Raw genomic sequence first — 24,628 nt, 5'->3', positions numbered from 1 at the left:
GGATTTTGCAATAAAATCATACCCAATATATAGCATTGTTATATACTGTGTTGACAACTCATCAATTAAATATTTACCATTTCATATTCTGCATAACTGGGTGTTTTTAAATAAACAATGACAAAAACTATACAAGTTTTAGGATAGATATGACGATATATATATATATATATATATATATATATATATATATATATATATATATATATATATATATATATATATATATATAAACACTGATATAAGTGATCACTCCAATTTAGACCTACCTATATTGTAGTTATATAAGGCTTTCATTGGCAGATTTGCTTTATGTATTTCCCCGGCATTGAAATCAGGCACATATAAATGTCAGGAAACACGATTCCTGGCTGCATGTCAATATCCATGGATTAGGTTTCTTTGACATGTTATAAGGAACACTTTCGAGCCCATGGTTTAGAGTAATCGTTTGCTTTACTCGCGTTTTCGCAGTTTCTCCTATTAAATCGAGTCATATAGCAGGTTCTTTTGCCACTCAGTCCAGCTGAAAGTGACGTCGATGCATACACTCTATACTAAAACGCCATACCATACTGTCAAAAACAGTAATGAAGGCAAATGTAATTTGCCAGGCAAATGACTGTAGTATTTTTGCAATCAGTTCTGAATAAGAATCAGTTATCAGTTCCCAGTCCTATTTCCTTGTGATTACGATTCCTAGATATGAACAGCAAAACCATATGATGCATGATGCAAATAATTGCTCAGGTGATAAGGAACCACCAAATTTAGGGTCCACATGGTCATTACATGTAGCATGTAAGCAGCTCATTTAGCACATGTAATGGGAAATTTCAACAGGTTAATCAAGAGATAGTGCCTGCCTGCATGTCCTGCTGTGAGGTGACCACAGCAGCCGTCCTCACATTTCACTTGACAACCCTAATGAACATCCTCACATTCTGTACGATACCACTAATTTGAGAAATTTCCAGCACAAAGACATAATTAGACAAACTAATTAGACGCAGTCTTCGCTGCACAGAGATCCTCCGCAGTTCAAGTTATCCGCCTACCTGGCGTGTTCTAAAATAGGCAGGAGCCGTCAAAAACATATATGTTAATTCTGCTCAGCAAGCACGCATCGCACCGTGTGCATGGAAGCGTGTACACAACCGTTCCATTGTGTTGAGGCAGAGTGCAGGGCTAACATGCTCTTCAGACTCCTAATGGCTATTGTATCTGCTGAGTCGCTGAGGGCCAACACGTCGTTGATCCATGCGTTTTCTCTGTACAAGAAGCATTCTGCAACGAGACATATGGGCGAGACTTGTTCGTTACGTCCAAGAGTGGAAAGACGCATTAATATAAATCTCTGCAGAAGCATTAAACGAGAGTCAATAGCACACGGAAGGCACGTATGGATATTTGAGTCTCTGGAGAGTTAATTATTTATCGCAAATTGCCCCTAGAAGGTCTTTAAAAATGTTCAGTAGAAGGAAGGACCTGAAATGAAGAGAGGCCAGGGAAAGTGAGAAAGTAAGATAGGCCGGAGAGAATGAGATGTAATTGATTTCAAATGTGATGGGGGAAGCCATGGTCTCCTGAGAAAAGTAGAGCTCACTGCAGCGGAAATGGCAAAGGAAAGCGGCTCTATGAAAATTACAATTAAGACTCAGGCACTATTAAATACTCTGCTAAAACAGACATTAGCAAGAAAAAATGTGTTGACAAATGTGTTAATTTGGGGCTTTAATAAGCAGGAAAGAGAAAGAATGAATGGGATCAGGACATGTTGCAGGTCAGACTTTGAGCCACACCTCCTGCATGCATACCAGGGCTTGTTTCTGATGCATGTGCATAACCATTAGTTTGGGTAATGATTCAAATATGTGGCACCAGTCTGAGTTGAGCATAACAGCACCGGCTCGATGAATGATGTGAGTTTAGGACGGCACTTCTCGTTTGTCCTGACCGATGGAAGTTGAGGAGAGAGGCTGAATCTTGTTTAAAAGGGTCATGAAATGGACTTTTTTATTATTTTATAATGTTTCCTGAGGTGCACTATTAATGCTAATATGATTTTTACATTAAATAATTGTCATAATTTAGAAATAAATATATTTTCTACCCTGATTTTAGCCCTCTGATTTGAACACACCCTTAAATGCATGCTGGACGTCATTTACTACCCTCCTCCTCATTCATTTTAAAGGTGCCCTAGATTATGTTTTTAAAAGATGTAATATAAGTCTAAGGTGTCCCCTGAATGTGTCTGTGAAGTTTCAGCTCAAAATACCCCATAGATTTTTTTTTTATTAATTTTTTTAACTGCCTATTTTGGGGCATCATTATAAACGCGCCGATTTTATGCTGCGGCCCCTTTAAATCCTGTGCTCTCCGCCCACAGAGCTCGCGCTTGCCTTGAACAGTGCCTTAACAAAGTTTACACAGCTAATATAACCCTCAAAATTGATCTTTACAGTGTTCGTCATGAATGCGGCATGCATGCGTCGGATTATGTGAGTATTGTATACTGTTATATTGTTTACTTCTGATTTTGAATGAGTTTGATAGTGCTCCGTGGCTAACAGCTAATGCTACTCTGTTGGAGAGATTTATAAAGAATGAAGTTGTGTTTATGCATTATACAGACTGCAAGTGTTTAAAAATGAAAATAGTGACGACTCTCTTGTCTCCGTGAATACAGTGATAACCGATGGTAACTTTAACCACATTTAACAGTACATTAGCAACATGCTAACGAAACATTTAGAAAGACAGTTTACAAATATCACTAAAAATATCATGTTATCATGGATCATGTCAGTTATTATTGCTCCATCTGCCATTTTTCGCTATTGTTCTTGCTTGCTTACCTAGTCTGATGATTTGGTTGTGCACATCCAGACGTTAATACTGGCTGCCCTTGTCTAATGCCTTTTATAATGTTGGAAACGTGGGCTGGCATATGCAAATATTGGGGGCGTACACCCCGACTGTTACATAACAGTCGGTGTTATGTTGAGATTCGCCTGTTCTTCGGAGGTCTTTTAAACAAATTAGATTTATAAAAGAAGGAGGAAAAAATGGAGTTTGAGACTCACTGTATGTCATTTCCATGTACTGAACTCTTGTTATTTAACTATGCCAAGATAAATTAAATTTTTCATTCGAGGGCACCTTTAAGGTTTTAAGGTCATCAACCTTTTTGGTATTTCTCAATCAATTCATTATAAAGAATATAACAAGAAAAAAATCATAAAATTATAAAAGAATGCCTATTTTTGTATTCATTTTTTGTAAAAAATTGTATAGGGTCACTAACGACCCGAGGTGTGTATCAATGTATATTTTTTCTGCACAACAATAATTGAATCTTTGATAATGGAATAAGTGCAATTCACCTTTATTCCACAAGGTGGTAATGTCTCATACACAATGATGAAGTGACGATGAAATGGCTCAGCGATTTACTGCAGAGCAAGTACTGAACGCAATCAAATATGACTGTCACTGTCACTGAATGGATCTGGTGAAGCTTTTAACAATCGAAATGTTGATTTTGAAGATGTTGAAAATTATATAGTTTTAAGAATTTGTTTGAGATGGCGAATGGGCTCATATTCATGACCTCAAACATAAAACTAGCCTATTACTTGCTGAATTTACTGGGAAATGAGCTCTGACGAGGACAGTGATGATGGCATAAAACATCTGCTCTAACGGAGCCCTTTCAAGCTCCAAAAGGTAACAAAATACGATTTATTTTATTCTTCTGTAATTGTTACTCTAATATCAGAGGAGTTTTATATTATCTCGACAGGTAGAGATCAATCCGTGTAAGATATAGATCCGGGTCGATAAAGACCCGAATGTGTAAGAATGATTGGTGAAACATTCATGCATTTAAGGGTTAAAGGGTCTGCTGTGAGACTTCAATGTAAACACCCACTGCTGTGATTGGCTGACATCTTTGCAATTGAAATAAATATTACATGTGGAATCCTTTAACCACATTTTTACTATTACAGCTGTCGAGATTAACAAATCGTGAAAAGTGTTGATTATTGCATTTTATTTAGATCTATTTCTATCAAGGTTGCAGTGATTAACATTAAGCAGATGACATTCTGTTGATCGCATGAATGCAGTGCTTGCTTTTATTAAAGGTGCCCTAGAATTAAAAATTGAATTTATCTTGGCATAGTTAAATAACAAGAGTTCAGTACATGGAAATGACATACAGTGAGTCTCAAACTCCATTGTTTCCTCCTTCTTATTTAAATCTCATTTGTTTAAAAGACCTCCGAAGAACAGGCGAATCTCAACATAACACCGACTGTTATGTAACAGTTGGGGTGTACGCCCCCAATATTTGCATATGCCAGCCCATGTTCAAGGAATTACAGAAGGGCAGCCAGGATCTGTGCACAGCTGAATCATCAGACTAGATAAGCAAGCAAGAACAATAGCGAAAAATGGCAGATGGAGCGATAATAACTGACATGATCCATGATAACATGATATTTTTAGTGATATTTGTAAACCGTCTTTCTAAATGTTTCGTTAGCATGTTGTTAATGTTAAAACTGTTAAATGTGGTTAACGTTACCATAGTTTCTTACTGTATTCACGGAGACAAGAGCCGTCGCTATTTATACTCACATAATCCGACGCATGCATGACGAACACTTTGTAAAGATCCATTTTGAGGGTTATATTAACTGTGTAAACTTTGTTTATGCACTGTTTAAGGCAAGCGTGAGCTCCGTGGGCGGGGAGCATGAGCATTTAAAGGGGCCGCAACCTGAATCGTGCGCATTTCTAATTATGCCCCAAAATAGGCAGTTAAAAAAATGAATTTAAAAAAATCTATGGGGTATTTTGAGCTGAAACTTCACAGACACATTCAGGGGACACCTTAGACTTATATTACATCTTGTAAAAAAAAACGTTCGATAGCACCTTTAATGTTAATCAAACAACAAAATATAAAGAGAAAATCTAAAACATTTTAATCTTTAACAAAGATTGATTATATTTAATTTATACAGTGCAGTGTTACTTTATATATGATTATTTTATTTCTGAACCTGAATACTGTTACTTAAAACAGTACTGTTACTTAAAACCTGAAAAACATAAAGCACTGTTTATTTCTTGTGTATCTTTGTTCTATTGCACATATGTCAATTACAAGGCCCGCGGGCCAAACACGGCCCGCCACGACTTTTAATCAGGCCCGCAAACAAATTCTGGTAATCAATTTAATGTGGCCCATGTGCTGTTTAAAGCTGAAGTCCATAACTTTTGGCACTCTAGTGGAAAAACTGCATGCGGCTTGTAGAAGAAAATTGTAGCCGGAGCTACTTCTTGCTGTTTATGTCTATGAAGAGGTACTGTGCGACTCCGCAGTGGTACGACGCGAACCAGTCTAAAATAGTCAGAATATAAACACTTATTATGGGTGAACCGTAGTGATTCAGGATAAGACAAAAACACGGTTTGGAAAATGGATTCATCAGTCATTATATAATTTTTGTACATTTTGAAAATAAAAAAGATACAGCAGCTTTAAATTAACGTCTGTGACAATTAAAACATTGAGGCGCAGGTGGTGCTGTGTTGCGCTTCACTTAACTTGCTAATTTTATCAGAGAATACGGCAATAACTGTAAACAACGTAAATGCTATCTGACTTTAAATGTGGCAAGCACAATGGCTAAAAAAAAAGAGCCAAAAGTGCAGAGTGTCTGGTAAGAGTTTTAAAAAAGCCTAATTTGCTTAGGTTTGGCATTAGCCCAATGCAGTCCTTTCAAGTTCAGTCCTTTCAAGTTCAGTTTAAGATATTTGTTAACTATATAACATTTGTTAAATGGTATCAAACAGTTTTTCCTAAAGTCCATGATACTGTTTTGTTTAACTGACAATTGGCATTATGCCAAGTGCATGTGTCCTCTCAAGTTAAAGTTGTCTTTTTATAGTAAGAGCTACCAAAATAAGCCAAATAATGCAATACAAGATGCCATTTGTTGTCTATATACCATGTGGTATTTATACAGTCAAACCAAAAAATATTCAGACATTTTTGATATTTTTGATATATTTTTACTAGTGGGTGCAGGACACTATAGTTCATTTATGCAAGTGAGGATAGCAAAATAGAGTAAACTATGACATATTATACCAAAAATTCTTCATACAGTGGACTACCAGTAAAATTGATAAAAATTTGGAACCGAAAATTATTCAGACACTTTGACCTGACCATGTTTTGTTTAAGTGTTATCTGACATAAATAAGATAATTTTTTTCTGGTGCAGTTTAACTCTGAGATCCTGTCATAATTTATTACCATTTATTTTAAACTATAGTGAATAAACTATAATAATAAATGAAATGTTCAAAGTGTCTGAATAAATTTTGGTTGTTTTTTTTGTTGACTATTTTGCTTAATCAAACTTATTTTCTGAAATTGAAATTGCTGTTTTTAAGGTACTGTTTTATGCAGTTATATGGTGGTCAGAGACCTTATTTCTTGTTTAAATAAAGATTTTAAAAATAGCCTGCTGTGACACAAATGTGTTCCAGATGTGTTACAACTCAAAATTAAAATTAAAACCAAAACCTTGTTGTTTTGATAAATGTGGTTTAATGAATTGTGAGGTTTTTTTTTTACAGTTATTAATACACTTATATTTCTTCAATAAATGAAAAAATCCTCTAAATATATATCTGGCCTCTGATTTTATTCACAACCCTCGGCATGTCCCTTCCTGAGTTTGGATTTGACACCTCTGTTCTATTGTATTTATATATGCTTGTAATTTGTTTATTATTTTCTATTCAGATTTACTTCCCTACAAAATCTCTGCAATTATTCTGATTATTGATTCATTCTTTCCGAATAGTGCTATTCAAGTCATCTAGTGATGACTTGATGGGGTTTCATATTGAAATATATAATCGCAGAAAAACAAAATAACCCAATGTCAGTTTTGACAAATATCGAGCAGCCCTAGTACTGACAAATAAGAGCAGGAATGAGTTTGTGCACTAGGCCTGAATGTTGTTCTGCTTTGACTTTTCCCATAAGCCCTATTCTTGAGTCAAAGCCTCAGGGGTGGCTGATTAAACACGCCTGCTTGTTTTGAAAAACAGAGCATTTCAAAACATGAGAGGTGCATGTGCACGGTCTGTTCATCACTGGTGTAGCTACATTAACTCTTACTTAAAAATTGACTTTTTGCAAATACATTAGCTATGTTCCAAAGGCTAGTGCACTACTTCAGTTTATGCTCTAAATAGGAAGCTTCTAAAGCAGCATCCTAACTGAAATGGAACCTCATAACGCATATTTATAAATAAAAGATATATGTATATATTGCCTATTATTGGATAATCCAGTGAGTTAAATACTTCACAAATGAAAGGTACTTTATGTCTCTTGATTATTTTCTTAATTGAAGCATGATATAAAAGCTTAACATTATGAACAATTGAGTTAATACAAAAGACACAACATAATAAAAAAAGAGATTTATTATAGCTGATATACACACATTAGATGAATTATATATTAATGCAGCAAGTTGCTCAGCAACTATAAACTACCTGCAATTACATTGTGTCACGATGCATCAAAACTGAAGTGTTCCCATTAAAATCAACAAAACTGTTTACCCTAAAAGCATCTGCAACACTGTTTACATGTTAGACATACCGGCCACTTCTACTCATTGATAGTGATCAATAGACTTTACCAATAGCATGGTGATAAGCTAACAATGTAATACTCTTTTAAGCACAACAAGTGCACAAAACGAAATAGTTGGTAAAATAATGTGTTTTTTGTTTTTTATTAGACTGTAATGTTAGTGATAACTTTCAGTATTAAACTGAATAGTTTTATTTTTATTTGGGATTCTCTTTCTCATGAAGGACATATGCAGTACTGCCTTAGATATTGGCCATGAAACAGCCTTCACATTTGGAATCATGCCTTAAAAATGCTGTCTAGGTAGGCAGCTCACTAGGGTTTCAAATAGAATCATTGTCATCGCTAGCGCAACTGAATCAGTCGGTGACTATAGCGTGCAGTGAACTCAGGTTAATGCGTGAGTCAGACTAACCACAAAGAACACGAATTGAGAGTGGTGTTATTAATACATTGTGATTAAATATGCCACGTCTTAGTGATTTGACTTCCTACAGATTCATCAATGCTCTTTAAATGAAGAAATTAAGCAAATTTGGACCTTAATAGAAAATTAATTGGTGGTGCTGCTGAAGCATTGGAGCAGATTCATGGATTAATAATGAATAAAAAGTAGTATTCTCTTCCTCTCAGAAAAATCCTGTTTAGATCTGGTGGTGTGTTTGAAATGTCTTGAGTCCAGTGAGGTTGTGCCAGCGAGGTGGAGAAACAAACCCTTGACAGGTCCCAGCGTGCCACCGCATGCTGATGACAGCCCTGTCTGCCAGCTGGCTCAAGCTTCCTGGCCAAGAATGAGTCTACAAACAGGTGAAAGTCTCACTGCCTACACTGAGAGATGAGACACAGTTTACAGAAAAGGTTCACAGTGGGACTAGGAGCGGTGGCGGTATGGCTGAAATGGCAATCGGAGTCTGAAATTAATGCATTTTTTTTCTTTCATATTTTTTAAAATTAAACTAGATCGCCAAATCACAATGTGTCGTCATGTTTCAGTGACAAGTGCTGTGTGTCATTGAGAGATGTGGACTGGCTGATTTCATATATGATGCTGCAAGTGATCCAATAATCCATATACTGTATAACATGCAAGGAAAATGGGCAGTACAAAGTACAAAAATAATGCAATACAATATATAAACAGTTTTACAGCCAGTAAGAAATTCTCACTGCATTTAGCATTGGCAGCTGTGATACAAATGTGGACAAAGCATGTGTCTTGTGTGAAAAGTGTTAAAAATGATATAGGCTTCAACTTCATAGAAATCCAAACATCCTTCAAAGTTCTCTGTTCTGAACAAATGAAATCATTTGAGGCACAGAGTAAAGAGCCAGAGGACTTCAAAACATGGTACTGCCAACCTCTCTGAGAATAAACAAGCTTAAAGCTTATCATCTGACAGCCATACCACATGAAAGAGACTAAAACACTTTCCTACTGCTCCGCAGTACAATACATAGCAATATACTATCATTAAATTACACCAAGAATATACAATATTCAGTTACACATTATATTAGGTCTTTAACTACTTTGTACTTACATCAAAACTATTTTTAGGTACAATGCACTTATTGTGTTGTATTGTAAAACACTTGTGCAGCTATTGAGGTGGTAAAGATTTGTGGTATGTATGGGTTGGTTTGTGGTCGGTTAAGGTGTTAGGAAAGATGATCAAGCAGTGTAATTATAGATGAAATTACAGAAATTAATTACATCTGTAATTACATAATTACAAATGATTTATTTAAATGTTAGTGTGTAGCTGTTAATGTAAAGTGGGAACCAATATTCTTACTATAAAATAAACCATGTTCTGTTCAAGGTTTTGATTGTTTTTGGTGTTCCACTAATGGGAAGATCATACTTTAAATACATTGAAAATCTAACCCATGAGTTAACAGCTTCGATCTTTATTAATTACACCATCATACCAACCTTTTATAAAACTGGATGAAAGAAACAAGCATGAAACATTGTTATACAAGCATGAAGCATTTTTAGCCACTCATTTGGTGGTGTTTAAAGATGGCTTCTCTGCCCTGATCCTCTGCTCCAGTGGCAGATCCTGAAACCAGAGCCGCCAGTTTAAGAGGCCGAGAGACACAAAGACTCTAGTGTCACTGCAGTCCACGGATGATGGGGGGATGGGTAATGAAAACGCCACCGAGCACACAATTAAAACCCCCAAGATAAAGCAGGATCTCTTTCTGTGAAGCCACTAGATATAACGCAGATATAATGTATTATTAAGGCACTTAACATGCATTATATTGATTATGTTGGTTGTTGCACGTATCGCTGCAGTTCGGAAATGAAATGTCTGGCAAGTGGCACTAAAAGATTAAAGCTCTGTTGCATTGGGAAATAACGTACACCAACATTAAACCCGGCCCTAAACCTAACCAAAAATATTAACAAATGGAAACAAGAGATAAAAACAACACATTTGCTGAAGCAACCATGTCATTTTAGCTTTGCTTGAGCTCTTTTAATGTGATTCGTGTTTCATGGGACTCGAGTGCTTCGCTTCACAGTGCAATTCTGTACCGTGCAAGCTTCTGAGCAAGTTTTCTACTGTAGATAAGCCACACATATTGAGCTAATTATGTGGTGTAAATGTCAAAATGTGTTAGTTCACAAATCACTATGGTAAAAGTGTATTGAGGCCATAGCATAGTATCGTACAAGGAATTGTGTGAAAATAAGTCTTTATTGAGCAATAATCTGACACTTATCATGACAGCGAAAAAGAATCTTTTCATGTCTTTGGAGTTTGCAAAAATGTATGTAGATGCATGTTTATGATTTCAGAATTTTTTAGGTATAACTAGGTATAGCTATTATTTGGTGAGCATTAAATGAATATATCACCAGTAAAACATGTATAAGTCCAGAATTAATTGTCTTTTGAATTGAGAAAATGTATTGGCCATAAATACTTCCTACTGGCCATTAAACTTTAATCTGTATGCTAATATTTCATTGAGTTTTATTTTGGTGGCATAACATCAAGAATGTGCTCTGGTGGTGTGAGTAAAATTTATAACATTCAAGACAAAGAAACAACAAAAATCACTTTTGTCTTCCAAGCTCAACATCAGTTTGTGGCATTTTCAAAAATCACACAGCAGTCACTGAGCTTTTCTTTGGTCAATTGTTTTTATCTCTACAAAAATGCAATTACAATAATATTTAGTCTGGAGAAGACCATTCACTTGTGATTTTTCCTCCTGTTTCGATAAAATCAACTGTTGCGTTGCACCTGGAGTCATCTTGTGAATCACCACAATGTTGACAACTGTCTGAGTTGCACATGGCTGGAATATGATTTCATCAAAGAGCTCTTGACCACAGCCACTACAACCCAGCAATTTACATGTAGCGTAAAACCACCACAGCATTCACAATGAAAAAAAATGCTCCATCAAGAGCTACTTCAGCCAAACAGCTCTGCTTATTCAGATGTGTGCTTCCACACGAAATTATCACATCATACAGAAAGTGTGTGTGTTCTGTTCAGTACAGTATAGTTAAAAAAAAGATAGAGCATATTCCATGTGCATGGCATTTTAATATTGTTTTAAATGTGAGGGAAACAAAGATGTGCACTTTAGCGTATGCCAAGAATGAATGTGTTGTGTGCCAGAAAGAGAAAGCATACAGCTTTCGAAGGGTTTTCATTACACTGTAACACCATGGGAAACTGCACCAAAAGTCAAGCATGACTGAAAATACTATTAGAAAATAGCTAACATGGCTCAAAACTCACCTAGTTACCCCAAAATGTGTTTTAGACAGGCAGCTTTGGTTTGGAGACCATGATGTCCAGAGGTGTGGTTTAGATAGACCATGAAGACCATGATGCCTACAAATGCCATTACTGTTTTAAACCATGATTTTAAACCATGATGCACAAGAATGTCATCTACTGTAGGTTGACAGCTCACTAGGCTTTATGACAATGATGCCCAAAAATGCGGTCTATGTTGGCAGATCACAATGCAGCCTAAAAAAAGCCCAAAATTAAAATTTTAATACACTAAAAATTCGAGTACATTTAGATGTTCTTAAGATTATCTTAAGAAGTACTAAAGAAGTACATTATGACGGTGTTTTTTTTTTTGTTTTTTTTTTTACCTGAGAGTCTAGGTAGGCAACTTACTAGGCTTTGAGACTGCAAGGCCCCAAAATCCACTCTACATACTGCAGCTGATATTTTATACTAACATGCCCAGAAATGCTGTCTAGACAGCTCACTGGGTTTTCAGACCACGATGCCCTAAAATACTGTCCAATTAGGCAGCTCTACTGAAGGGTTCACTTACACTGCAACACCATAAGAAAAGCATGGCTAATGCCCAATTCTACTAGATGCATCTCAGTAGAGTGCATTAGTTTCAGTGGCATTGCCTCTGTATTTTTCTCCATTCATTTTTCCCATAGGGATTTTAATGAAAGTCTTTGTTAAAGCGTTATAAGCCACAAATCAACCAGACCAGCTACAGGGTTTTGATTTGAAGCAAAAAAGTATTCGAAAATAATCGAACAAAAAGAATAAGGTACAAGACTGTGAATTTAACAGCTTTAATGAGGAGAAGAACTACAGTCTCATGAAGCATTGTAAAGGACATAATCAAATTAAAAACATGGTGAAATATAAAATTATTAATTTAAAGAATTTGATTATATCTATAGAAATGATATGTTTTAAGGTTATAGCAATATATATATTAATATATATATATATTAGGGGTGCAATGGTACAAACATGGCGGTTTGACATCTTTGACATCAAGTAATTGGTCGATTATTTTGACAATTTATTGAGTAATCAGATATTTTTTGTGGTAATAAAAATAGACCTATGCAAAAGACCAAAGCCTTTTAAAATGACTTAAAATACATGTATAATAACAATGAGGCATTAATATTTGATTCCTATAAAGTATCAAAAGCAAGTAATCATATGGTTTTATAGAACAGCACTGTTAAAATACATAATATACATACTATAAACAATCATCTTATGTACATTATGTTTTATACAAATGCCTGCAGAGGCTGCCAATGGCCTGGTGATTGTCGTTGTTACACTTTACAGCAGATCAAATCAAATATGCCACTTCCAGTATTTTGTGGGTTAGTCGACATGGATAAATTGCAATTGAGGATTTTTTTAAAATGGAGTACTAGAATTTAATCAAGGAATTGTGACAGCCCTAGTTACTTATTAGAAACAAAAATTTACGAAAATAAACACAACTGCTTCAAAATTTGCGTTTCCGATATAGGTGTGTACAGTTTACATTGTAGAAAAAAATGGGAAAGTATCGTCAAGTTATGTTTACCACAGGCTTTAACTCATAAATTGAAAAACCCATTATAAAAACCCCATAGGAAAATCTCGAGTGAACAACGTTCTAACATCAAACCTGCACCACTCCCAAGAACAACAGGAGAGCGTGCGACTCCTTATGTTTTTAAAATCATTCTCGCGGTACTTTGATGGCATACGCCAATTGGTCTGCGCAGCACCGATGCATCTCGAACAAGCCTATCATTTGCAGTGTGTCATTAGAGAGGGATTTTGGCTCGATTTTCTTGTGCGACTCATTGGTGGAATTTTTTGTGCAGCATCATTTAATGTAGTTTTTCACCACAAATTCCACTGTTAAGCACAATTATTTTAAAAATAAGTTAAAATAATGTGAAAAGATGGCTTCATCAAAAACATTTTGCTTTGATTAACAACCTCTAAACTCACAGCAGGTCTGTCTTTTAAAGGTTTTGTTAAGTTATGGTTAAAAATCATATATTTTTTTTTACTTTATTCACTGAGCTGAACGCTAGACTGGTTCTTGAACTTTTGCCTCAGGTGAGCCGATAGGAGAATGTCTTGAGCTATCAGTGTGTGGAGATCTCAGGAACCCTGACGTTGACGCCTGTGCACTGGCTCTGTCCCTCAGGAGCAGCCTGAGCTCTCTCCCCCTCCGGCCATGAAAAGCAATCAAGAAGCTGAACAATCTCCCATGGACCTCACCTCGCTGTTTAATTACAGCGCCGTCTTACAGCAGCAGCTTGCCTCACTGAGCTTATCCATGCTCCAAGAGAAAGACATGCTGCAATATGACTCAAACACAGAAAATCACAGTTGCTGAAAATGAAACATGTACCGACCGATTGGTAGGATGGTAGTGGTACTGATATCAGTGTGGACAATGCAAATTATAGAATGACTGTTTAAGGGCCAATAAAGATTCTAATAACTGGCGAGCAGCATAACCGAAGGATGGTATATATAGATAGCTGATGATAACAGACAAATTACGTCAAATAAGAAAAACTAAAAATCATGGAATTTAAATGAGCACAGTATTTTTCACAATATATATGCCAATTTGTTTTTTTTTTGTTTTTTTAAATCACGTTTATTAGACGACCCTCTTGGAACTGACAACATTTTGGTGCAATGACCAATTAATCAGGCACAAATACCAGCTAATGCTGATAATCTCAAAATGACTGAATAACAGCTGATTAATCTGCCTGGGCGATAATTTGATCGTACTAATTGAAACATACTCATCAAGGTATGTTCTCTTCTCACTACATAATCACTTAGCAAAACTGTTGTTGTAATGTGGCTAATAAGGGATTTTTCCCACTGCAGTAGCTTAGAAGTAAAGAAGCTTTCAGAAATCCTTTAGGCCAAGGTCTTTCAATTAAATGAACAAAAACAATACACTCACAACGACAGCGACGATGCTTGCAGTCCAAAGCAAATCAATGCAAGTGAACTGTATTATAAAGAGATCCATGGACTTAAAAGAATGCTGCAAATAAAGGGTAAAACAAAAATCAGAAACCAGAAGTGGAATGTCATTGAATCAAAAATGACTGAGAACAAATACAATAAGGGGGAAGAAAAAAAAATGAATGCATTAGAGCTGAGAGGTTGTTCAACAAAAAACGTGAATCTCACTTTGGCCCCTGGTTCAAATACTTCATGATCCCATCTGGTCACGGCAAAAACATTCATGCTTATGGCCGTGATCTCAGAGAGCATTGTTGTGGTGACCATGGGGAAGAAAACCAGCAGACGGTATGACTAAACACTGGAAAAAAGAACGAAAGAAACACACTAGCCCATTGATAGACTTGTGACTCAGTGAGTGAGTGGCACAAATTGGGCTGACATAGAGCTCAAAACTGCCAATGTATTCAATCAGAATGCGATTCAGTTCTTTTATATGACTGCAAACAAACACATTCATCACCAGACTTGAGGCCCTATGTATAGTTCTTAAAATGGATCATACATCAAGCATCTTTTTAGTCTGCCCACTAAAGGATATCCGGATATCTCAGGCAGAACCAAGACAGAGTCATTGATGGTCACTAGGTTTTGAGACCATAATGCCCAAAACTGCTATCTAGGTCAGTCATTAATTGTCAGGAATTAAATTGTTCTTGAGGTTGATGAGAGAAACACTGCATTTTCATACTGTTACTGAATAATGACAATAAGTTAATTAACTATTATGCATCTTGAAGGCACACAAGCATAATGTATATTAGTACTATTTTCTTTTGAAAATGATCTCATATTTGTTTGTTTGATCTACACTTTTTGGCATAAGACAGTAAGAGTCGGCTCTTAGGCAAGAATGATCCAACCGTAAAACCGAACAAGCTACCTACCTAGATAGCATCACTGAGGATATTTAAAACTGTGCCTATGATGGGGAAAACATACCGTCTAAGTAAGCAGTCCACTTATGAGTCCATGATGCCCAAAAATGCTGTCTAGGTAGGCAACTCTCAATGTTTATTACTACGACTGACAATAATTGCCCTCTCGGTATAGAAAATCATAATGTCCAAATATGATTTCAAGGTAGGCTGCTCACTGTTTTGACACCATGATGCCCCCCAAAAATTGTCTATGTAGGCAGCTCTTAGAGATCATGACGTTCCAAAATGCTGTCAATGTAGGTGCCCAAACATGCTGTCTATGGCAGCGCACTAGGTTTTGCGACACATGCCCAAAAATGCTTGGTTTTGAGACAAGTGTCAGAAGTGAGCAGGGTTTCATGAAGCCAAAAGTAACATTACTACGCACATTATGAACACCTCCTCATCATATCTCATAATATCAATGTGCACTGTATAAGAACAGTCATGTAATGCATGCATGTTGGCAAAGTGATGCGTTTTCATTCGTGAAATCATGCAGAACAGCACTTACCCATTCTTTATGCTGCCAGACAGTGTTTATTTCTTGATGCCGATTTCTTTTCACCCCAAAACGGCTCATATGTTGAAATAATTTCCTTTATGAGAGGCACTTGTGCATGTTTTCGCGCATCCCGGGCCTCCAGTCAGAGAGCAGGTGGACGCGCCTCCCGTCAGTGATGGAGAACAGCCCGCTGATTCTCTCTCCTCTATCGCTCCATCTCTAATGACAGCAGACAGCAGGAACGCTTCTTAAAATCTCCGCTGAAGACCACTCATCAGCTCCAGCGTGTCTCCATCTGTAAATCAGCTGCTGGATGCTGCCATTGTTCAGGCTGCTGGGTCTCGGTGTGATGGGCGCAGTCTCGTAAGCGCGCTCGTTCGGTGACTCGCTGCTCCCCTCGCGCGTCTCTCTCTCCGGCTCGTGAGAGTGCGCGCGCCCTCACTGCTCAGAGGCTCGTGACGTGTACGTGAAGGGGAGGTGCTACAGGTGAAAAGGCCACAAAGTTTTGTTTTTCCTTTTATCAAAACGGAACTTTACCATACACACAATGTATAACCGTAAAAAATGTATAGTGAATCTGCTGGTTCATATTTCTAATATGCAGATGATGCATCATCTGATTAGATATGCATATAAAATAAAGGTTTTATTGAGAGGTCAGATGTTTGATACAGGCTTCAAACACTTTTTCACTAATGAAAATTACTTTCAAAAATGTAATACTATATTACTTGGCAGAACACGTGTTAATTGCAAATATTAAATATTAAATAAATTACATTTAAGGCCCCTTCACACCAGCTATATCAATAACGAAAAAAAAAAATGTTCTACAATTAAAAGAATAGTCCACATCACAACTATAACGATAATGACCACGAGGAACGATATTGCGGGAATCAGTTCCAGATTTTTTTTTTTTTCTTCCAGCTGATGAACGATAAATAAATAAATAATAATTTAAAAAAAAACATTGACAACCAGTCCTGCTTTTAAGCGCTGGAGCATTTAAAGCGGCACACAAAATTGCAGCGTGCGCATATAAAACAGAACGACATTGTGCATTGGTGTGGACGCTAATATAGTTTGTTAAAGGCTACTGTAGCTATCTTTAGACCAGTGCTAATGGATTTCACAAAGTGGCACTAGGCAGAATCGTGAAAAGATATTTTAAAGTTTTCTACAGCTGAAGTAAAATATCCAAAAACAAAAATACTGAAATCCAATCTGTGGTGCTGAGCAAAGCAGCATATTTGAGGCAACTGTTCAAAGCTGCGGTAAGCGTTGCCCTCCCGCCGTCACCTTTTCCATTGTGTGATTCCCAGCCTACGTATAGACATTATCCTGGTAAACAGTGAAATATAGTCCTCATTAAGCTCTGATCTCTGGAAGCAGCATGCACACATCATGTAGACATGGACATCTGTGGATGCTAAGGTTCATTTGGCCTTCCATCACAAACCAGCACAGCTAATAAATGCTTCTACAGTTAAACCACTTCAGCTTTGCATGTGACATGCTGCCAAATATTCTATAAGACATGGCGAGGACGTTGTTCTTCATCACAGTTACAAATGAGTAAGAATCAGCCCAACCAATTTAGAATTTTTTTGTACTTTCATTTTCTAGACAATTAACCATCAGAAAACTAGGCTAGACTAGAAGACAAACAAATCCTGAAAAATGTCCAAGTCAACATGCTATGAAATTCCAAAATATTTAATCACAGATTTTTGTAAGTTCAGAGGGGAGATATACAGGGCACTGTATCACCTCTAAATCCCAGCCAACATGTGTATGTGGACCCCACAGAGGTTACTATGGGTACCAAGTGGATATGGGCCAAAAATAGGCATTTTAACTTGGGCCTACTTGGGTCAACCATGTGTTTCCACATGGGTTTGCTCCTATTGTGGGTATAAGTTGGGTCACTAATGGGAAATTAGTGTATGGGTTCAAAATGGGCAACACAAATAGGGCCTATTTGGGTGTAACAAATAGGTTTGACATGGGCAAACACAATCAATCCCATATAGATTACCTACATGGGTTCTAGGTAGTGCACAAGTAGGTAATCATTATATGGATTCAGAATGGGTAAATACATGTGAAGCTTACCTTGTTCAACCATGTACTGTAGGTCCCACATGGGCAAACCCAGGTGGGCTCCCATTGTGGGTATAAGTTTGGGTCACTAATGGGATAGTAATAGGATATATGGGATATAGGTTCTATGTCACATTGGTTTGGGTTTTGTTTATGTTCATGTCTTTTATTTTAAAATCTGCATAAACTTCCTCAGCGGCAATGGCGACAGCTCCTCCAGAGGTGACAACGACAGCTACAGTTCCTTCAGAGATGCCGGCGACCACCATTGCTCTTTCTGAGCCCTCTGCCTGTCATGTCACTGCCACGGAGGCTGTTCATGAACTCTCTGCCTGTTATGTCACTGCCACGCCATCTGCCTACTCTGTCACGGCCAGGTGGTGTGCCCATGTCTCTGCTCCGCCATGGCCTCCTGACCTGTGGTGGTCTTCTGCCCTGCTGCATTGAATTTCTATGCAACCACCATCGTCTCCTGCACCAGAGTCCTGCACGGGTCCTGTTTGATAAACCCGCACCCACAGTTATTAACAGAACACCTGAACAGTTACCTGACAGCAACACTAATTTTATTCCATACCTGACCTGACCCATTTGACATAAAAACCACAACCCATCATTTGTAACTCTAATGAGAGCAGTCTCAGTACCATGGTACGGTCTATATCTTGACTGGAAATCCTCGCAGTGCAAATGGCACAGGTCCTCCTTCTGATCTGGATACGGCCTGGATCCAGCTGACTACAGTAAACCTTGGGATAAACAGAGAGACTAACATTAGCATAGATGCCATTCTTCTCACGATGTAACGAGTACATCTGGTGTTATAGGAAGTGTTGCCAGTTCTGGCTGACCTAATTTATGCAGCCTAACAATCCTTTAACAGATGTGAAAATATAAATTGATAATGTGTTATATGTATGCCAGGTTAAAGAGATGTGTTTTTAGTCTAGATTTAAACTGACAGAGTGTGTCTGCTTCCCGAATAATGCTAGGAAGACTGTTCCAAAGTTTATGTGCTAAATAGGAAAAGGATCTACCACCTGCGGTTGATTTTGATATTCTAGCAGTGGCATGCGATCCATATAAGCTATGAATGCTCTGCATACCCAAGCTATTCGTGGACTCGGCAATTAATATTAACAATATAAATTACTATTAAATCCATTGTTTGAGGTGTACCATGAAGCCTACATGATAAAATGTTGGTAATGCATATGCAGCTGTCTATAATTTATTTATTTGCCAAACAACGGTAATTTTCTTTAATTCTGCCAGTTACAGAGACTTCTGGGTAAGCTGATCTACAGCAGTTTTTGCGCCTTCACTCTTTTGTTATGGAACGTCATCATTGTCCCGCGTTCTTATTGGTTTGCTGGCCTATGGGGGATTTCATCGGCAGGATAAGCTGTGAGCAGATCGCTTGCCCAAGAGGAAAAATGAGCTTCTAATGCCAGATCTCGATCAACGAAAATCACATTGATACAAGACTAACTAGACTAAATCAAATGGGGGAAAAAATCATAAGTAAAAATATTTTCACGGTATTTCATTTTCTCCATAGGGAAATTAATTTTTTTACAAAATCTTATAAATTGTTTAAGACAGTCCTACTGTAACAGAGGATGTTAATCGATAGTCTGTGTGTTTGTTTGCAAAGTCATCAGTTTGAATAATTTCAACTTATTTTTTTTTAAAGAATACTGATAGTTTTATTTATTATAGCCTACTTATATTATAATTACATTTTACTTTTTATTTATAATAGGCTGCTAACACTAATTATATTATACTTATTTTTAATTATTAATTTAAAAAGTACTTCTGGCATACATTTAAATTGACACCATGGTGTTTCTTATTTGTTGTGTTTGATTTAGATCTGTGTCCTATATATGTTTAAAGGTGAAGTATGTCGTTTCTGTGACACTAGCGGCACCTAGTGGACAGCATATTTTGCAAACGCACCTTCCGCATGTCGCGCCTCCGTCGACTCAAACATCACAAAAGCTCTTACATTTGCTTGTGAAGGCACGTCTCAACTGGTAAATGTAGGCTACTCTCCATAAAAGATAAAAGATTGAACATATTAATACTTTTCACTGTGTTGCTATGTGTCATGAGTAAGCAACTGAGTAAACTAACACTGTCTAGAGAGAACGTGAGTATCTCGCTTATTAGCTATAAACCCATTCAACGTAACTGCATTGGCCAGCATACCCGGTCAAAAAAGTCACCGCTTGCCACTGTATTCTAGGTATTATCAACTGGCCAGAATTCTGAGATCACAATAGACGTGAAGGACTATAATGCGTTAAGAGCTCGCTCAGGTACTTGGGAGCTAAACCATTTAATTAGCAAGATTTTAAAATCTATACAATGTTTAATAGGGAACCAATGCAGTGTTGACAGAACCAGGCTAATAAGGTCATACTTCCTGGTTCTAGTAAGAACTCTAGCTGCTGCGTTTTGGACCAGCTGTAGTTTGTTTATTAAGCGTGCAGGGCAACAACCCAGTAGAGCATTACAATCTAGCCTTGAGGTCATTAACGCATGAACTAACTGTTCCGCATTTGTTATTGAGAGCATATGTTGTAGTTTAGATATATTTTTGAGATGAAAGAATGCAGTACAGATGCTAAAAATACATCTGCTAGATGCCAGATGCTAGAAATGTGGCTTCCAAATGAAAGATTGGTATCAAAGAGCACACCCAGGTTCCTAACTGATGACGAAGACAGAGCAGCCATCAAGTGTTAGACAGTATTCTAGATTATTACATGCAGAGGTTTTTGGTCCAGTAATTAGAATCTCTGCCTTTTTTTGAATTTAGTAGTAGGAAATTACTAGTCATCCAATTTTTTAGCTAGGCTGATATATAATTTTTTTATATCAGCTTCGTCAATTTTGTTAATTGGTAGGTTTCGTCAAGGTGCAAAGAAATATAGAGCTGAGTATCATCAGCGTAACGGTGAAAACTAATGCCATGCTTCCTAATGATATCTTTCAAGCATGTACAGAGTGAAAAGCAATGGTCCTAGTACTGAGCCTTGCAGTACTCAACACTGAACTTGTGATCGTTATGACATCTCTGTATTTACTGCTACAAACTGATAACGGTCAATGCAATTCCACTACTGCCAACATAATTTTTGAGTCTATTCAAAAGAATGATGTGGTCGATAGTGTCAAATGCAGCACTAAGAACCAGTAACACTAATGGAGAGATACAATGAGCGGATGATAAGAGCAAATCATTTGTAACTCTAATGAGAGCAGTCTCAGAACTATGGTGCAGTCTAAATTCTGACTGGAAATCTTCGCAGATACCATTTCTTCCTAAAAAGGACATAGTTCTGATGATACTGCCTTTGCTAGTATTTTTGACATAAAAGGTAGATTCAAGATTGGCCTGTAACTGACTAATTGTCTAGGATCAAGTTGTTTTTTAAATAAGAGGTTTAAAAATAGCCAGCTTAAAAGTTTTTCAGTATGTATCTTGGTGACAAAGATTAATTCATCATATTAAGAAGAGGGTCTATGACCTCTGGAAGCATCTCTTTCAATAGCTTAGTCAGTATAAGGTCTAGCATACATGTTGTTGATTTTGATGATTTAATGAGTTTAGACAGTTCTTCCTCTCCTATAGCAATGAATGAATGGATTTTTTCCTCAGGGACACTACAAGGCACTTTATGAAATGATGCTGTAGTAGACAGTTGCATGGTTATAATTTTCTCTCTAATATTATTAATCTTGCAAGTAAAGAAGTTCATAAAGTCATTACTGCTGTGCTGTTTGGAAACATCAGAAACTGAAGCTTTATTTCTCATTAATTTAGCCACTGTCTCAAATAAATACCTAGGGTTGTGTTTGTTTTCTTCTAAGAGATTTGAAAAATAAGCAGATCTAGCAGTTTTTAAGGCCTTTCTGTATGCAAAAATGCTGTCTTTCTATGATATATGAAAAACCTATAATTTTGTTTTCTTCCAGCTGCGCTCCATTTTTCTGGCTGCTCTCTTAAGGGCCCGAGTGTGCTTGTTGCACCACGCCGTTGGACTATTTTCCTTAATCTTCTTTCTTCAAAAGCACTTATTGTAAATGAAATTATCACAGACAATAAACTAGACTTGCTGTGTTTGACAGAAACCTGGCTAAAACCAGACGATTACATTATTTTAAATGAGTCTAGTCCTCAAGGTTATGACTATCGACACAATCCTCGACAGAAAGGCAAAGGGGGAGGTGTTGCTGTAATTTATAGTAATATATTCAGAATCATTCAAAAGAATTTCAAATATAATTCCTTTGAAGTGATGGTGCTTTATGTAACATTATGTAAGTTGACATTTGTGCCTGCTACTGTATACAGGCCACCAGGGCACCATACTGATCAAAGAATTTGCTGATTTTCTATCAGAGTTAGTACTGGCTGCGGATAAAGTCCTTGTTGTTATTGATTTTAATATCCATGTAGATAATAATAAAGACGCATTTGGATTGGCATTTGCAGACATTTTAAACTCTATTGGAGTTAGACAACACGTGTCAGGACCCACTCATTGTCGTAATCATACCTTAGATCTAATACTGTCGCATGGAATTGATATTGATGCTGTTGAAATTCAACAGCAGAGCGATGATATATCAGATCATTATTTAGTCTCGTGTATAATACAGTTAGCCAAGGCTACAAAACCACCACCCAGCCATAAATATGGTAGAACCATCACTTCTACCACTAAAGATTGCTTTATAAATAATCTCCCCGAGCAGTTTCATCGCCTTAGTATACCTGACAACTTAGAACAACTCGATGCTGCAACAGAAACTATTGGCTCTCTCTTTTCCAGCACATTAGATGCAGTCGCTCCTTTACGTCTAAAGAAGATTAAGGAAACTAATCCAACGCCGTGGTATGGTGAGCACACTCGGGCTCTAAAACGAGCTGTGAGAAAAGCTGAACGTAGTTGGAAGAAAACAAAACTAGAAGTTTTTCACCTTTCGTGGAAAGAAAAAATGATTGAGTACAGAACGGCTATAAGAAATGCTAGATCTACTTATTTTTCAAATCTCTTAATAGAAAACAAACATAATCCTAGGTATTTATTTGACACAGTGGCTAAATTAACTAGAAACAGAGATTCAACTGCTGACGTTTCCAAAGAGCACAGCAGTAATGACTTTATGAACTTCTTTACTTGCAAGATTGACAATATTAGAGAGAAAATTATAAACATGCAACCATCTACAGTTTCGCTTCAGACAGTGCACTGTAGTGTCCCTGAGGTAAAACTAGAATCATTCGCCGCTATAGGAGAGGAAGAATTATCTAAACTTATCAAATCATCAAAATCAACAACATGTATGTTAGACCCAATGTCGACTAAACTACTGAAAGAAATGCTTTCAGAGGTCATAGGTCCACTTCTTGATATAATTTATTCATCTTTAACACTAGGATACGTGCCAAAAACGTTTAAGCAGGCTATTATTAAACCTCTTATTAAAAAACCTCAACTAGATCCGAGAGATTTAGTAAATTACAGGCCAATCTCGAATCTACCTTTTCTGTCAAAGATACTAGAAAAGGCAGTTTCAACACAACTGTGCTCCTTTTTAGAAAGAAATGGAATCTGCGAGGATTTCCAGTCAGGATTTAGACCATACCATAGTACTGAGACTGCTCTCGTTAGAGTTACAAACGATCTACTCTTATCATCCGATCGTGGCTGTATTTCTCTATTAGTGTTATTAGATCTCAGTGCTGCTTTTGACACTATTGATCACAACATTCTTTTAAAAAGACTTGAAAACTATATTGGCATTAGTGGAATTGCTTTGGCATGGTTCAAATCTTACTTATCTGACCGTTATCAGTCTGTAGTAGTTAATGAAGAGATGTCGTATCGATCACAAGTTCAATATGGAGTACCACAAGGCTCAGTACTAGGACCGTTGCTTTTCACTCTGTACATGCTGCCCTTAGGAGAGATAATTAGGAAGCATGGTGTTAGTTTTCACTGCTACGCTGACGATACTCAGCTCTATATTTCCTACAAATTCACAAAACTAACAGAATGCATAGCTGACATTAAAAACTGGATGACAAGAAATTTCTTATTATTAAATTCAGAAAAAACTGATATCCTAATCTTTGGACCAAAAACTTCCTCACGAAAAAAACCTTGAATACTCTCTAACACTTGACGGGTGCTCCATTAAATCTTCGTCCTCAGTTAGGAACCTGGGTGTGCTCTTTGATACCAATCTTTCATTTGAAAGTCATGTTTCTAGTATCTGTAAAACCGCCTTCTTCCATCTAAAAATATATATCTAAATTATGACATATGCTCTCAATGACAAATGCGGAACAGTTGGTTCATGCATTCATGACCTCAAGACTAGATTACTGTAACGCTCTACTGGGTGGTTGTTCTGCTCGGCTTTTAAACAGACTACAGTTGGTCCAAAATGCGGCAGCTAGAGTTCTTACTAGAACCAGAAAGTATGACCATATTAACCCAGTTCTGTCAACATTACATTGGCTCCCTATTAAACATCGTATAGATTTTAAAATCTT

At 37.0% G+C, this 24,628-nt stretch overlaps 1 protein-coding gene across 1 annotated transcript in view; it reads right to left on the bottom strand.

Moving 5' to 3' along the window:
* nexmifb (neurite extension and migration factor b) overlaps nucleotides 1–16,414 on the bottom strand; it is a 75,345-nt gene extending 58,931 nt beyond the window's left edge. The window contains 1 exon segment of the mRNA XM_048176699.1: nucleotides 15,952–16,414. The gene's annotated coding sequence lies outside the window, so the exon portion shown is untranslated.
* Nucleotides 16,415–24,628: the final 8,214 nt, after the last annotated feature.

Source organism: Megalobrama amblycephala, linkage group LG23, assembly GCF_018812025.1.
Source record: "Megalobrama amblycephala isolate DHTTF-2021 linkage group LG23, ASM1881202v1, whole genome shotgun sequence".
Lineage (NCBI taxonomy): Eukaryota > Metazoa > Chordata > Actinopteri > Cypriniformes > Xenocyprididae > Megalobrama > Megalobrama amblycephala.
Note: the sequence above shows the minus strand (reverse complement) of the source record. Positions and strands in the feature narration are given on the sequence as shown.